General features: G+C 41.7%; 1 protein-coding gene across 9 annotated transcripts in view; it reads left to right on the forward strand.

The window, feature by feature from the left end:
- Nucleotides 1-6,933: 6,933 nt before the first annotated feature.
- The window catches only part of LOC121684466, a 30,599-nt gene continuing 23,583 nt past the window's right edge, over nucleotides 6,934-13,949 (forward strand). For 2 of the 9 annotated variants that reach the window (XR_006023141.1, XM_042064522.1), the window contains exons 1-3: nucleotides 6,934-6,989; nucleotides 9,143-9,266; nucleotides 9,343-11,071. The gene's annotated coding sequence lies outside the window, so the exon portion shown is untranslated. Of the gene's footprint in view, nucleotides 6,990-7,127; nucleotides 7,189-9,142; nucleotides 11,072-13,949 lie in introns of all 9 variants that reach the window. The other 7 variants (XM_042064525.1, XM_042064527.1, XM_042064526.1 and 4 more) reach the window with 7 other exon arrangements.

Raw genomic sequence — 13,949 nt, forward strand, 5'->3', positions numbered from 1 at the left:
GTTTCTACCATCACTAGTAGGCGAAACGAAAGGGGCAGGCCTGAGCTAGAGGCTGCTCAGACTAGCGGGGTTTTGGTGTAACAGCAGAATACATCACCAAAAACGTCTTGACAACTGTAGGCCGACGCTTGGTGTGGGTGTGTGTGTGTGTGTGTGTGTGTGGGGGGGGGGGGGGGGGGGGGGTGCGTCATGTTTTTTCTATTGCTTTTATAACTGAATGCACACGCGCAAACACACACACGCACGCACACACACTGCTTCACACACACTGCTCCACTACATGGATATACACTGGTGAACAAGGACCTACTGTTGGTTATGCTAGGGAAGATCCAACCCATGATCAGTGAACGTACTGACTGCCCCAAGTCAGATCAGACTTGGTCTGCACTGGCTATTCTCTACACATAACTATGATGCTGGACGCTACAGCTGAGGGAGAGGGTAAACTGAACTCCAAATCTGTCAGTTCTTTCTGGTAGGCCTATGCTTTCCTTTGTTCCAGCAATCAGTGGATAGTGGCACTGAATTACTAAAAAAAAATCTAATTTGTAATTTTAAAAGTGATATCATGGTGATTGTACTCCATTAAAGGGGAACTATGCTTTTTTTTTTTTTGCTTAATTTACCTTAACTTAACCGCTTTGGAGTCTTTGGGACGGTTGTATGACTTTTCCGGGTTGAATGGTGGCTGTCTCACTTCCCCCTAGTGTCTGTGAGCGGAAAAACCTGCTTTGGAACTTGGTCTGGCGAGCCACCGGCCTCAGAGTCAGAAGGTCTCGTGGGTCTCAGGTCTCGTGAGATAATTAATTGCTTTATGGCACTACACCAGCCAGGCACCAGCTAGCTATTACTAGCGATGGAGTTTCTCAGACATTCGTCATGGCAGAGCCAGCAAAAAAGAAGCAGAAAGCCAGAAAACCATTGTCAGAGGAACAGAGAAGAAACGATAGACTGACCTAACGAGGAGTGTTGTAAAATATCTACTCTGAAACTGTAGGGGGAGCTCTAGAGAAAACTGTGAGCAAAAAGCGAGACAACAGCGAAGAAATGGCCAACGCTGCATAGAACCCCTTTAATGTTCAATAATATGATAGATACTTACTGGCTAAATCCCAATCTCTCAACTTACCCACTCATGCACTTTGATGCGTGTTCGCGCAAACTTTATGAGGGCTTAGGGCTGTCCCACTACGAAACTGTGAAGTGCTTGAGGGATTGCTCCCACCCTTTCTGAACCCTTTCCCCATCCCCAAGTTGGCATATGTGTACACGTTGTGGCGTGAAACACAGGGTTTCCCAAAGGTAGGCTGGAAGCTTGAAAAAACATCAGTAAACAACTGCCATTTAATGGAAACAAATGTGTTTGCAACACATTTTTTGTGTTGTCCATTTAATGATAGGTTGCAGGTGCTGTCCCATTCTTGTTATTAGCGTTTTGAACCCTTACACCCTCGCAAGCTTGATCACTTACGACTGATGTCAGTTAAGTGTGTAAGGGTTCAGAGCTTAGGGCTTAGGGGAGAGATTGGGATTCAGCCGATTTCTGTCTAAAGGTCTTGAATAGCCTACTGATGATGTAATTTTCCCCTGCAGTTTCTGCTTCCCACAAAGTGATGCATGCAGCAAGTAATGTGACTCTCCACTGTGTCCTGCACCCACATGACCACTGTGTAGCATCACTGAGGGATAAAGGAGTCCATCTGAGCTGGGTGGGCTGAATGAGCTGCCCTAGGAGGACCAGTAACCATCAGACCAGAACTACATCTATGTGTAACATATCACTGACTGACGAGCTCAAAGATCCAAACCCCAATAAAAAACAGGAAATGGAGATGCCAGCTGGCTGCAGAGAAAGCTAAGGTGTTTCCTAACTACACCATCAAAAGTAAAGGTGACTTTTGTTGCTATTTATTGCTACTGCTATTTGCAAGGTAAAATTCCTGGTAAAATTCCTGTCCTGAATGTGAAACTATTTTAAAGAATACCTGTTAATGTTTGATACTGCATTGAATTGAGTTAACCTGCAATGGCAATTCAGATTTATAATGCTTCATTTTTTAAAAGTGAGTGTAATTATTATGAGTTAGATATGTACATTGTTCAATCACACAGGTGTTAAACCTAGGTCTTCATTTACTTGACAGCACACTAACTAGCATAGTGTTTTGTGACTGAATGCATATGTTATTATCAGTAATATGACAAGGGTTTAATTGTTTCATCTGACCGACTTACTACTTGACCACACAGATGTTCACAGATGTCCAGGCCTAGCCTTCTTTAAATATATGTGAAGTACTATTACAAGTGGATTTTTGTTTCTCAACTGTAAAATAGCCCTGCTCTTGTTGCAGCCAAGTCCAGTTTAAGCAGAGACTTTCTAATGAGGAGACACAGCACTCAAAAAATCCTCCATAGAAATGCATGGGGCTAGTTTGTAACGCCAATATGGTCGTTGTCTACACATATCCCACCCCTTCCTCGGTAAAACGTTGACATGTGAATACATACATTGAGCCAATCATGTGGTGTGATGTGAATACATTGAGCCAATTATATGGTGTGTTGTGAAGACGTTGTGCCAATCATGTGTTGTGAACTCGCTGCTGGAGCAAGATTGGTGTTGTGAAGCCTTGCGCACGCGCATTTCTGCCGAATAGGATGCCCGATGAGTGCCCAAAAAGCGCTGCGATATGGCCGCCGAGTGGAGGGACTTGCCTAAAAGGACTTTGGTTTAAGTTCACCTTAAGATCTCAGAATACTGTTTTTCTTCTTAATAGCATAGCCTATTATTGTCTTGCCTTATTTACAATTCCTCATGCTATAGGTAGGGAATTTCACACTGTGGCCAATCTACAATTAAGCCTATTTATCGTCAAAACCAAAATCACTAACAAATCACAAATCAATAACAAAAACAAAAGTAAAAAACAAAGCAGATTCCCACCCAAAATAATTGTACAGTTAAAAAAAGCAATATACAATGGCTGTCACTATCATCAAATTGTAAAGGATTTTAACAAATGTGAAATTGATTAAAGCTTCTGATGGGCTAATGACAGAGTCTTCAGTAATTACCGGTAAATCAATTTTAAAGAATGTTAGAAAATGTGAAATTAATAATAATAAAAGATAAATAAATAAAAAAGTAAAGTCTTCAGCAACATACATCATCATAATCGAGTTCCCCTACGCTCTGCTCCCTCTCTCTGGTTGGACACCCAGGTGGCTTAGCTGTTCTCCTCGGTTTCTCCTGGGAGGCCTGCCTCTTCCCCTGACCATCAGATGGACAGAGAGCACAGCACAGATCATCAGAGTACAGTCAGTAGAAAGTAGAGTTGATCCCAAATGAATGCTTGCAGAGCAGGTATATTTCCTGTCAACACGTGTCATGTCATCATCATATCCCCATATTCAGCACAGATACAGTACATTGTCATCTAGAGTGAGATTGGATATGGTCAGGGAGAGTTAATTGCTGGACATTGTCCCTCCACTTATCGATTTCTTCTTTATGCCCTTCATCTGTACAGGCTTCAGAGACAGATGCTCCACCTCCTGGCTAACATGGTGATAGATAGAACGCACATATCACTTCACTCACATTAAGTTCTTTACCACAGAGCAGAGCGGCAGGGCCCCCTAGTGGGCACAGCACGTACTGTATGCTGCTTCCAGGTGAGAGCAGACAAAGACATTGTAAAGTGTGGTGTCTAGTGTGCAGTCATAATATCCAGACTGATTGGTTCATACTGAACAGATAATCAGAGAGTAATTCCTTGTCTGTATGTACATGTCCTCTTCCTCCTGACGGGGTGCTTTCTGACAGAGAGAGCAAGATTTCGAGAGGTTGAGAGGTGTGCTCCAGGGAACCAAATCCTCCACATTTACTTGTGAAATGCAAGGTAGTATTATAGTCTCTTTTGAACCCAGGATGTGTGTGCTCATTAATAGAGGAGGAAACGGCGCAGTATGCCTATCTGGTTGTTAGTTGTAGCCCCTGATCTTTCATCCAAATGATGAATCATAGCTTAACTCAGTTTGGATTGTGGACATGCAGACAGGGGCGTAGCACAAGATCCTGGGCCCCTGCACAGGCAGTCCTGATGGGCCCCCATGTTCCTCAACCCAGGTAAGATAAAATATATTCCAACTTTTCAAGGGCCTTCTCTCCCCTTGGGCCCCTATAATCAGTAGTGGTTTTACCCCTGTCCGACGTCCCTGCATGCAGATAGTGGAGTTGCTGACAAAGTCCACCTTTCCCCAAGTCCCCAGGAATGATGTCGAAGCACAGGGTTATGTGTTCAGGATTAAAGTGGTTTTGCCAAAATTTTCTGATAAAGAGTGAATCTCTGTCCTGTAGACCTCCAGTTTCCCTGTCACCCTGACTTTTACTGAAGTTTGCCGCCTCCATACAGTCCAGCCTTAAGTCAATCTCTGTTAATGTCTGCCAGAGAGACATTCAACAGAAGCCTCCAAAGGGTCATATAACTCTCATTGACAACTCTGATTCCGAATGCTGTTCCATACAAGGAAGTATCCATTTCATACCAGCAAGTATCCATTTTCCATACAAGCAAGTATCCATTTTGGATCTTCGGAGGATTTACACCACCTGCCTCACCCGCAAAGCACTAATGATTGTCAAGGACACAACCCACCCTGCACTAGGAACCTAGGAACCTAGGATCCTGTCTACCCCCCCCCCCCCCCCCCCCCCCCCCAGAACCGCCCTGTGGAACTGCACTGTGACTGCGCAGCCTAACGTGTTGCTGCTTCATATTAAGCCTGATATACTTGAAATGACTGCATATCAATGTAAATATGAAGAGTTCAGATGCAAAACCCTCTAAATCCGTCTGACCACTTTTCTTTTAAATGAGCATTTAAATTCAGGCTCCTATAGGTTTTTGCCTATAAATCGATATTTCAGACCAGGAAGAGAGTGGTATTTAGTGGGTTTAGAAGTTAAATTATTTGATTAGCGTATACTATGTGTGGAGAGCATCCCCTCACCATCTTTATCTCATTTTTGACATAGGTGGCATTTAGAGGCTTTTGCATCTGAACCCTTCATATACAGTACACACAAGCACAAGTTTAAACTTAATGTAAATGTTATCAATGTTATTTATCACTCTGCCACAATGCTGCTGCTACTACTACTCTGTCAGAAGGTTACGCTAGGACTATGTAAATATATAACACAACTACCTCTATTTTTTTTTATATATATGTTCTATATTTCTATATTTTGATATATGTTCTATATTTCAGTCTCGCACTTTAATGTCTGCATGTGGTATGTCTGTATATTTTTATTTTTTATTGTCTATGGCTATGTCTATGTTTAAAGTATGTCTATGTCTGTATTTAATGTCTATGTCTGCATGGGAAAGTAAGAAACGAAATTTCAATTATTTGTATGACCAGTGCATGTAAAGAAATTGACAATAAAGCCGACTTGACTTGTACAGAATAGCCGATGTGGTAGCGTTAACTTTTTTAACTTTGTGTCATTTAAACATTAACCCAAACCACACAGTTCTGATACCCTGAGAGTGACTCAGGCTTCTGGGTTAACTGAGCATAGTCAATAATACATTAATAGGCTGATCACAGGTCCAAATACAGCCATTCTGCCTCAGGTCAACACACAAACACAAACACATATACAAGGATTTCAGCAACTAGCATTGGATCAGAACTTCAGAACTGGCTGTTACCTGTTTTTTTTTTTTCTCAGGATGAAAAAATGATACCATCAGAATGTTAGAGAAGGAAATGCGTGCATAGCAGCACAGCTATCTTCAGTCATCTGAAGACGTGATGCAGGGCGCATCAATAATCTGTGTCAGTAGTGAAGATAGTGGTTCTCTTGACAGTTTAGTGACGACACCAAGAACAGTATTGCACAACACACATACAGTCATACAATCACTTATCTTAAAGGAAGACAGATAAACTCTAATGTGCATAAGACAAAAGTCAGCTATTTCACAATATCTCTTCTCTAAACACAAATTCACGTACACATACACACCACTCCATAAAACCTGATTGCCATAAGAACATTAATAAAATGGGCTCAGACGGCCACCAATACCTTATATTTAACATCAATCAAATGCAATGACCATTCTGAGTATAATGCAAGGCTTTGTGTGGTCAAATATGCACACATAATCAGCAATTACTAATGGGCTTGCAGTATAATGATTTACTTATCTGTGGAAGACTTTATTCTAAACTGCATAATTTGTTTTGTTTCAACAGCCCAATGATATTCCCCTCTTGAAATGTAACAAAACACATTGGTCACAAAGTTGATATGACACCTGTCCACAGACCACAGAACTAGTGCATATAGTCTGGGTGATGGGGAAGAAGGTTGTTTGTCTTTCACATAATGTAAATGTAAAATGTAAATCAGGTTTATAGGCTAAGTATAATTGTGTATACAAGGAATTTGGTCTCATTTATTCTCATTTGGTCAAATTTGGTCTTATTTATCAAATTTATCCCATCCGTGAATGAGTGAACACACAGAGCACACAGTGAACACACAGTGAGGTGAAGCAATAAGCTGCCTTGCTACAGCGGCGCTCAGGGAGCAGTGAGGGGTTAGGTGCCTTGCTTAAGGGCACTTCAGCCGTGGATGTGGGCATGGGAGAGCACTGCTCAATTGCATTGGGTAATGGCATTGAGAGAGAAAGCTGCCTGTCCAAAGGCTGAAGAACAAAAGGGTACAGTGCAATTGTGTATGGAAGCTATAGACCCTTTCAACAATAAAAACAAAAACAATGCTTGAACGTTCTATTTGGGCCCCAATCTACTTCCTCTGCATTAAGATAACATATGGAATGTTAAAAAGGAAGTCTTGTGGGGCCAACTATGATGCTGATAATGGAACTCTCTTGAAAGGGTCCATTCTAGTTGACCTTACAGAGTCAGCGGCACGGTAGGAGACAAATTGGCGCAGACAGGTAGGGGCCAAGCCTTTTAAAATTTTGTAAGCTATGCACAGATTTGAAAATACTAAAATGTTCAAAGGTGAGTAGATTGTGTTTGAATAGTATTTCACAATGATGATACCTTAATGGCTTTTTGTCAAATACTTTCAGAGCCTGTTTGTACAAAGATTCTAATGGCCTAATTGTTGTTGGACTGGCCTGCCCCCAACAGGTAATACAGTATGAGATGTGTGAGAAAATGAGGGCATGGAGAAATATCTTTGCAGCCTCAGTGGACAGAGAGGATCTAATCTGTCTAGAATTTGCCAAGTTGTATTTAATAGTTTTAGTAATTTTCTTAATGTGTTTTTTAAAGTTGAGGTTTGTATCTAATACAACACCAAGATATTTGAATTCAGTGACAGTCTCAATTTGTTCACCCTTAATGCAGGTGTTTACTTCTGGGGTGTGCAGCTTAGTTTTAGAAAAAAAACCCATGGCTTTTGTTTTGCTTACATTTAAAGTAAGGCAAGATTGGTCTAGCCACTCAACCACTCCATCCAGGGCACTGGCTAGTTTCTCAGCTGCTAGCTGGGCTGATTTAGCATGTGTATATAGAACAGTGCCGTCGGCGTATAGTTGTACCTCTGTTCCATGACAGTACTGTGGAAGGTCATTGATGTAAAGACTAAAAAGTAGTGGGCCTAACACAGATCCTTGAGGTACATCCGTTGTGCACTTCAAATTGCTAGAGCACACATCTTTGATTTTCACACACTGTACCCTGTTGGATAGGTATGACAATATCCAGGCAAGTGTTTTAGACGAAAGATTGAGGTTGGCGAGTTTAGATATAAGTACGTTGTGATTAGCGGTGTCAAAGGCTTTACGCAATACAGCTCCAACAACTTCACCTTTGTCGAGGTGTAATCTGATATGCTCTGTTAGGTGTAGGATGGCTGTTTCTGTAGAGTAGTGTTTTCTAAAGCCAAACCAAATTGCCGTGTATTCATGGAGACACTGAGTTCTTTTGTGTAAGCCATACCTGTGATATTCACATCCTGCACTCCTCCAAAAGCATTTAGATGCACTTTTCAGCTCAGCAAATTTGATAATCATTTCAGCTGAACTCCACTTGCACTAATGTATTAATCAGTAACATTATGTTGTTGCTGTTGTTTTAGAAAGGTATTAGTTGCTGTGCATTTCATTTACATGCACTTTTCAATTCTGATAATCATCTCAGCTGAACTCCACTTGCACTAATGTTGTGTTTAACATAGCAATGGCCTTACTGTAAATAAACATATGACACCATTACACTCTTTAATCAGTAACATTATATTTATGCTGTTGTTTTAGAAACATATTAGTTGCTGTCCATTTCAGTTCAAATGGCATGTTGTGGAATTTCTGTGAAGATCTTTACTGAGGCAGAAACACCCTTTCTCATCTGTTAATAAGTGTGTAATTATGTTTAAGCAAATGCGTTGTTTGTCATTTGCTTTTCCCGAACTTGACTTAAGACCCCTGTACTCGCTTTTTCTTTCAAGTGCTGCGTCAAATGCTTAAAAGAGGGGAAGTGGAATAAGACCAATATTTCTATGTAACGTAAACATTCAGTGAAGGCTTGAAAAATGTTTATTGCAATATTAGGCTACACTAACAAACAGTATTTACATATTTTTTGTCAATGTGTATTCATGTTTCATTTGCAGTGCCGATTTAAGATAATTGACAATACATTGTTTTTTCCTATCCCATAATGACATAATGACATAATGAGAAGAGGATTATAGAGTTTGTAGCAAATTATTTATCAAGAGAAGAGGTCTGACCGTTTCCAAAAGTCTTGAAATGAAATTCATACATTTTGATAGAAACTGTACAAAGAATTGTATGTAAAATACAAACAAGTAATAGTAATATACTGACTTTTATTACAACCACAGGTCTCCCACCTGACTGTAATTAATGGAAACTGTTTTTTATTAAACATACATTTAGATAAAAACTGTACAAAGAATTTAAAATGCAAAGTAAAAGTTGTAGTACTAAATTATATAACTATTGACTTCTTTTAACAGTAGTATAATTTTCTATTTTTTTTTCTTTTCTTCCTTTCAAATTACAGTGCTTAACACACAGCAAGACACATTGTAATGGAATTGTTTGCATTGTTGCAGATTTGGGATGCTTGCCTGAGATGGAGGATGGACAATGGCTTGCATATAAAACATGAAAAGCCACAACATTCAGCAGTCACCTGCAGTGCCTATTTCTTCATCTCCCCATGGGTCTCCCTCTCAGGTGAGATTTTCCTTTGCTTCAGCTGGAGTCAGGTGTATTTTCTTGGAAGCTTGGTCACTTTGTCTGTTCTTCACAGCCACATATACCAGAGCACAGATCATCGCCAGGAGTCCACAGCCCATCATGGAAGTGTAAATACGGTAGAAGACTGAGTCAGTGGCAAAAGTGTCCTTGTACTCCAGGTTGATTCTTCTCTCCGAACAAAATTGCAGTGGTCGCATGTCTTTTCTGCCTTGGTGAGTGAATCTACCCCAGACTTTGCACCGGTACACCCCACTGTCCTCAGGTGAGAGATCAAACATGGCCAGGTAGGTCTGAGGGCTGGTTGAGTTCACCTTGCCCTGGAGCCCGAATGGAGGTATATATGCCAGTGTGTTCAGGTCAGAATCATGTTCCAGAATCAGCTCCTCCTCATCCAGTCCTCTTTGACGGTACCATTGCACATGGATGCTACTGGTGTGGTTAAAATCTGTCAGGTCACACACAAAAATAACTCTGCTGCCTCGATAAAATGTCTTGTTTATGGGGTCTAGGTCTGCACATACAAATATGGTTATTTCCTCAAAAGGATAGAAATTTGGAAACATCTCTTTTGCGTCTACACACATGTATTCTCCAGAGAGATTTGCTCTAACAAACGGAATAACCAAAGAATAATTTCCAGTGTGACTCCCATTCACTATATACATCTCATCTGAGGCTTTGTAAACTTGTGGGGGATAATTCTTGAAAGATGACAAAACATATTGACCATGTGCTGACCAGTCGATAGACTGGTCCTCTGAAGCTCGAACCAAACAAGGAAGTGTGGCGCTCTGTCCATGTTTTAAAAAGAGGGTTTTTAATCCCAAAGATACACTGACAGTTTGTCTGATTCTACAAACATTTCCACTCCAGATATGGTAGAAAAATCTACTGACATAGGCTCCTTGCTCAGCTGAGATGCGGACAGTACTGTTTGCTAGAACCTGCACTCTGAATCTCAGGCCATCATCCAGAGTCTCTAAATGATTACTTGTATTAAGAAACAAAAACCCAAAGTAGTGGTCACCCCAGTAGGAGAAAGCCCTCCTGACACTGTAAATGTGGAGTACATCTCCTCGTGTCACATTGAAGTCTTTCAACTCAAAGTCTACAGTTTGTCCATATGGCAATTTCATTTCTTCAGTGGACACCTCCTCTGCACAGACAACCACATTGTACTTTTCCTTACCAGTGATATTGCCCTGATTCCAGCAGTCTACATAATAATCACCACTGTCAGCCTGTGTGACATTAGTGAAGGCATGCCTTGCTGTAGCCAGAAGACCAGATGTGTTGAAGATAAGCTGGTCTCCCTCCAGTGATGATCGATAGAACAAAGCATAGGAACCTTCTCCACTGCACATCGAATGTATGCCAGACTTTTGTCCCTGCACCAGAAACAGGTGTATAGGCTCTTCCAGTAAAGCAGAATCAAGGAGCAGCAGGAGCAAAAGGCAGACTTCAGTAACTGCTGCCATTTAGACGAGTTATTTTCTCCTCTCTTTCTGCCTGACAATCTTATGTGTATGGGGGTGAACACTCTAAATTCTAGATGTACAAATGTCACTTTCTCAGAGATCACACAAAAATCCCTTAAAAAATGTCAGTGTCAGTCTCTCTTGCTGTCTCCCTCCCTCCTTTTTATTTCTCACATCACATCTGTGTAGAGGGTTTCCTTAGGAAGTGATGTCAGCAGGGGATTAGATTGATCAACTGGTCTAGTTCCTGCACCAAGATGCTGCATTCTGTCCAAATATCAACAACTATGAACAAATGTGAAGGTAACATGGCTCAGTACATTTTATACTTATTGTGTTGCATCTGAACATGATGCATGTTTACTGGAACATGAAGGAAGGCAAGATTACAATACCTGGGTTTGACCCTATCCACACCACCACCGAAGTGTAAGGCTATTTTGAGCCTTGTCAGTGATTTGAAAATAACATTTATTTTGACGTGGCTCAATGCCTGCTGCAACATAAACCATTGCGAGTGGTCTAGCTCAAAACCTTGATTTAACCCCGGATCTTAGGTGCACAAAATCTATTACCTCACATACAACTGATAATAATGCCCCAAAGATCAAATCAAACACAAAGATAAAGACTTCTGTAATGTAGAGAATTTGTGCATCAGCAGCACATGAGATCAGCAGAGAGAAACATCATAGGTCTATTGGGATTTGATTATGGGAAGTGTTTTAACTGATACAGGGGTGGAAATGCCTCTGCACTAAATTGGATAGACCTAACCAATAAAAGCAAACAAAATAGCCTAATTATTCTCCACAAATGCCTTAATGCTGTTTTCTGGTAGTTGTTTTTTTTAGTTATTGCATTGTCAATATCTTGTACAACAGACGCGATGAAATCTAAATTTCTATCATCTACTGACAGGCTTTTTGTTGCAAACAAAATAAACCAAGCACGCTCAGGTGACGTGATAGACGAGGAACCTTTGCTCATCTGTCCACCATTGTACAAAGCCAAACAATTTGAATGGTGCAGTCGGTTCGATCGCTCTAGCTCGGGCATAGTTGATTCTCAATGGAACAAGTCCAGACTGACCTCAAATTACAGTTGGAGTGAGTAGGCTACATGGGGACTGGAAGTAAACAGATGAATTCCACAACTATAAAATGTAAGCAGAGAGTATAAATCATTATACTGTGTTGTGGCAGCAATGCATGTTAAATGGACACTTACCTTTCTAAATCCAAGTCCCCACTGACACACATTTCCTTCTGTTGTTATCCTAGAGGAGTGTGCTCTCTAGTGTGCACATAGGTGGCGTGATGTGGCTTGGCAAAATGTGCCATCTTTTTTTCCTGTTCTTTTTTTCTTCTTCATATCATTATTGCATTGGTCTAAGTAGAGACAAGTTTGCCTGTCTGTCCAGTCAGTGTTGAGTAAATGGGGACTGGAAGTAGACAAATACCCCCCTTCGGCTGTAAAAGAGAAGTAGAAAACATCAACATATTCTAAAACGGATAGTTTCGGACCTTAATTATGATTGGCTGAATCACGTTTGATGCCGTTGTAAAACCCAGCACAAACATACACCTTGACCACATTTCGTTCTACTGCGCTACCACAACTCGGTACAAAAGTTAGAGTATAGCTGCGTCTCAAAGTTGTGCCTAACAACGTCCCTTAGCTGTTCTAAAATCATTATAATCTACGGGCTTATTACTTAATTATACTGTGTGTTTATGGCAGTAAGGCATGTTAAATGGACACTTACTCAGTTAACTACGTACCTGTTTAAACCCAAGTCCCCACTGTCACACATTTCCTTCCCTGTCATCCTTTAGGGGTAGTGTGTTCTCTTATTGTGCAGGAATAAATGATCAAGAGCATGGATGATGTGGCTTGTGATGCAGATGCAACACCTAAAATGTCAAGTCTTTAAGTCATTGCGCTGGTCTAAGTAGCGACAAGTTTGTTGGTGTGTCCAGCTGATGTTGAGTAGATGGGAACTGGAAGTATAGAGACGGACCCCTTTAACTGTGAAAAAGAAGCAGATTACTAAAAGCAATGTACTATGTTTCTGACACTGAGCATTGATTTGTACTGATATGGGTGTTTGTTGAGTAGCCTTACCTATCTACATCCAAATCCTCGCCGACACACCATTCTAATCCATTTCTATCATCCTCTGGCCAAACCTAGAGGAACAGTATGTTCCTAGTATGCACATATTTATGCCTTGTAGCATCGATGGCGTTTGTGGCTTCTTCATAGGATGGACAATGAAATGTCCTCTCCTCTGTTATGCTTGGACCCTTCTAATTGTTGTGCAGGTATTAGTAGAATTATGTGTACCAGTTTGTCCAACTGATGGTGAGTGAATTGGGGACCGGGAGTTGACAAATGGACACTCTGACTGACTAGAAGAACAGGATGAAGCATTATTAGTGTGTTTGTGGTGCTTAGGATTAATTTGAAAGTACGAATGAATGAACAATATTTGGAGCTTGCCGGGCTTTTGAACCCTTACCTGTCTGAGTCCAAGTCCCCACAGACACACAGCGCCTCGGCGCTCACCCAAGGACCACTCTGTGAGTGGACTCGCGACGTGCTTTGCCGGTTTTAGGGCGCTTGGGTCTGCTGGGCTCTTTGGGCGTTGTGTCTACAGGAGGCAGTGGTTCCAGCGGGAGATCTCTCCTGGTCGGCCTCGGGGCCTGCGTAGCCCCTCAGGTCTTTCAGGTGGCATCCTCCAGGTGCTGGGCCCATCAGTGGGCCATGTGTGGGGACAGAGGCAGCATTCCATGTGGCGCGCAGGACTTCAGGGAGTTTGCGTGACGCCTTGATTGGGGCCATGGCTGCAGCGGAGGTCAGTGAGGCTGATGTGTGAAAGGGTCGGGAAGTGTGTGGGCTCGTTTGGTGTGGGCCTCACACGACTACCTACTGCAGGAAATCGGTCTTGCTGGCCTACCTGCGGGAAACGGGACCTCGGCTCCCACGCAGGAGGCCACCAAAAAGCTGAGGTTGTGTGTTTGTACAAAACTGAGCGAGAACTTCACAGCTTTGAAAATATTTAACATTGTTTCATGTGTAATTGAGATTGCAGAATTGTGGGAAACTGAGGTGTCAGTGCATCACCAATCCCTGTAATAGTAGTGGTAGTAGGCACTGTAGAATGGTTGGGGGGGGG

This window comes from Alosa sapidissima, chromosome 15 (genome assembly GCF_018492685.1).
Source record: "Alosa sapidissima isolate fAloSap1 chromosome 15, fAloSap1.pri, whole genome shotgun sequence".
In the NCBI taxonomy this organism is placed as follows: domain Eukaryota; kingdom Metazoa; phylum Chordata; class Actinopteri; order Clupeiformes; family Clupeidae; genus Alosa; species Alosa sapidissima.